The 3,315-nt window shown below is 35.8% G+C and overlaps 1 non-coding gene across 1 annotated transcript; it reads left to right on the top strand.

Moving 5' to 3' along the window:
- Positions 1-3,232: 3,232 nt before the first annotated feature.
- Trnal-uaa lies at positions 3,233-3,315 on the top strand. Its single transcript has one exon. It is a non-coding gene; the product is annotated as a tRNA-Leu (tRNA).

Genomic DNA, 3,315 nt, shown 5'->3' with positions numbered 1-3,315 from the left:
CATTGTCGCAGACTCCGTGCACATGGTCTAAGGGAGATAACTCGCAAATCATCTTTGCGCCCAACCGGAAAACCACTTCGGGCCTTTACGTCATATATTTTTTTCCTATTCTGCTAACCAGTAAATTCCCAATTGGCAGACAAATTTGCATAATGCTATCGTTGATATTTTGTGTATGTAGCAAAGAATTGTTTGATTATTTATTATTTTTGTGAAATTCTCAGGTATAGAGCATGGTCCACAATTTTGTGCAGGTCTGGGGTAGGTACAGACAGTGGCGTCCCAATCAAAATAAATTCATAACGAAAGAGGTCCTCCGACTATTTTCTGTAAAGGCAAATTAACAGGAAAAGTAACTGTTTTGTATTTTCTTATTTCCGAAGACATCAAGCATGCAGTAAAGATGTACAAACTTTACAGCTACATATGTAGAGTTAAAAGCTCATTAAGCTCTCTGTTGAAGATATAGATTTTTTTGTTTACAACTGAAAAAAAGACGGATGTAAAATACTACCACGGTTCTAAATCCGTCGATACTATACTATACATACTGATACTGCTATTATCACTTACATTTTTACACGATCCAATACTTTAAATTAAATATGTAGATTATCATAATTCGGCGTTACATTTAGATTTTCGATCAGTTAGGTAAGAAATTAAGGTAAAAAAAAATCCCTTTTGTATTATGTAACTTTGATTTATAAATGTGTACGTGGACTTAATATCAAGAATATATATACTAATAGTATGCATTGTGCTCAACACAGGTGCGATCAAGCACGTCTAGATAGGATGCGTGGATGATAAAATGAGAATATTTTCTGTGAATGGTAATGTTACGTTTTTATAATGTCCCAACGCGTTACTTACTGTAACAATTCCGCCGCTGCCACCAGATCAAATTAATTGAACAACACAATAAGTACATTTAACCTTTATTTACAACACAAGCATTTTAATCCGTCATATGATATACAAGTGTTCACCATTGTGAACGCAATCTCTCCACTCAAAGCTAATCAACGGCAAGACTACACAGACCTAAGACTACAACTAAAACGACTATTCTTACTAACTTCCTACTTCTCCAACTTTCTAACTCTCTTTTCTGTCTCTAGACCTCTCAACTCGGTCTCCCTAACACAACATTGTCTCTATTCCAACTCTTCAACTCCACTCCTCTGTTCCAACTCATTAACTCTACTCCTCTGTTCCAACTCACTAACTCTACTCCTCTGTTCCAACTCACTAACTCTACTCCTGAACTACGTTATTAATCTGTCCCCTTGGCAAAATCCTGCTACATTAAAATTGTTGATAAGTTAGCAAAATCCCGCTAAATATGACCCCTACACGACAAGGTTAAACAGGCCATACATCCTGCTAAGTTTGACCCCAGGTAAGCATCAGCCGGCTGCGGAGGCACAAACACTACGTCACAGACTAGACGTCCCCCCCACCTAGACTACAGACGGTCACACTAATTTACAGATCCTAAACTATATCACAAGCACAATTATCTACGGCTACTAAGCTGCTATCTTCAAATAAAACTCTGACGCTGACCACGAGCCAAGGCTAATAAATGCATAGCTAATCATCTGTACACTTTGAACAATTAAACGGCTACTTAATTCATAACACTAATATCAAATGTTTGTTTAATTCCTGTTTTATTATATCAAATGACCGTGGATTAATTAATATTATTATTTACAACAATAATTTTGAGTTTCAAATACATACCGCAAGAGATGGTGTTTTGGGTATGTTGATATATATATATAACGAATTATAATTACAAAGTCGAATTACTCTTGTGAATATCTATGATTCAAATACAGATTACTGCAACTCTATGAATGTAGGAAACAGAATAAAATAGTTTAATACCACAGAATGAATTATTGAGACTTAAATATTTTCACCTACTCCCGCCGGCGATAGATAAACAAGGAGCTATTGGAAATTGATAATCTCAAAGCGAGAGAAAAAGTTGAAGGTCTTATGGAAATGATCAGTATCAACTAATAGAAAACCAGGGGAGCCAGCTAGAGCAAAACAGATGCTTCACTTGAAATCTTGTTCAGGGCAGTGAATATCGATAAATCTGTCGCACATTTTGTAGATCTATATTGTCCTATCACTTTTAGTAACAAAATGCTATTTCATCATGGAAGTCAAGTTTTAAAAATCGCAAGTTAACAAATAAAGTTTTGCTTTCAGTTTGCATGTTGTTGTCAATATGAATGCCAATTGAAAAACACAAGTTCCATGAAGAGCACGCTTCGCGTTTAAAATTTGTACTATGATATGCACAATCTCCTCTCCATTGAAGAATCGTGGTTTGTCTGAACTGTCACTGTCTGCTGATTAAGGACATTAATTGGAGAAATGGACCTGCTGTAGTTAGTGTATAATGCGACTAGTGTGAACCGGGGGTATTCTGTTGTGTTTTCTAGTTAGAGGACAATACAGAGACCGAATTGACCTGCTGACCCCGACACTTGGATCTCTATCTTTTCTTTTTTCACCTTCTCTGTCTTTATGGCGATGCTTCCCGAGGCATCCGTTTTCATATAACCCTGGTTGACTTAAACTTTAAAAACTCAAGATAGCCAGAAAAAATTGCTTTCGTTTAAAACAAGGAGTTTCCTCCCTTGAAACATATGGCTGTTCCTTATTTCTACGGTCTGATTCATGTTTTGTCATTTAGTTGTAAATCATTTTTAATCCGTTACACATGTATGTCGTGTCAAACGTTGCGATATACAATAAATATTTTATGTTCGAAATTATATCATGGACAATGTCAATTTACTTTTCCGCTCAAGAATGGGGAGTGTTCTGTTTTAGAAAAGAAATGTGCTTGTGTTTTAGTCCTATTAATAGCAATGGTCATGTATAAGGACGAGCCGGGTTTTTGTTTACTATCTCTCCTTAAAATATAAATGTTTGTTTAATATCAGTGTGTAGGCCTATTGGTTATATTAAAGCTTCTATTTGACATCGAAATTTTACTTATATCGTTACTCAATGAATCAATGTTATACAATATCTCGATCATTATACAAAAAAAAAAAAAAAAAAAAAAAGGGTTAAGAAAAAAATCAGCTAAAGGTAATACGGTAACGTTAAAATAATTATTTACATATATGATTTCATAACATATGGATATCAAAAAATGCCGCGCGTGTGGCTCACTGTCAATGGCATGTGCGTATGGAGTACGGTGGCCGAGTGGTTAAGGCGTTGGACTTAAGTTCCAATGGAGCTCTCTCCGCGTGGGTTCGAACCCCACCCGTACTA

The sequence above is a fragment of the Mizuhopecten yessoensis genome, unplaced genomic scaffold (genome assembly GCF_002113885.1).
Source record: "Mizuhopecten yessoensis strain PY_sf001 unplaced genomic scaffold, ASM211388v2 scaffold11071, whole genome shotgun sequence".
Lineage (NCBI taxonomy): Eukaryota > Metazoa > Mollusca > Bivalvia > Pectinida > Pectinidae > Mizuhopecten > Mizuhopecten yessoensis.
The sequence above is the reverse complement of the archived record's forward strand: the minus strand, read 5'-3'. Positions and strand labels throughout refer to the sequence as shown.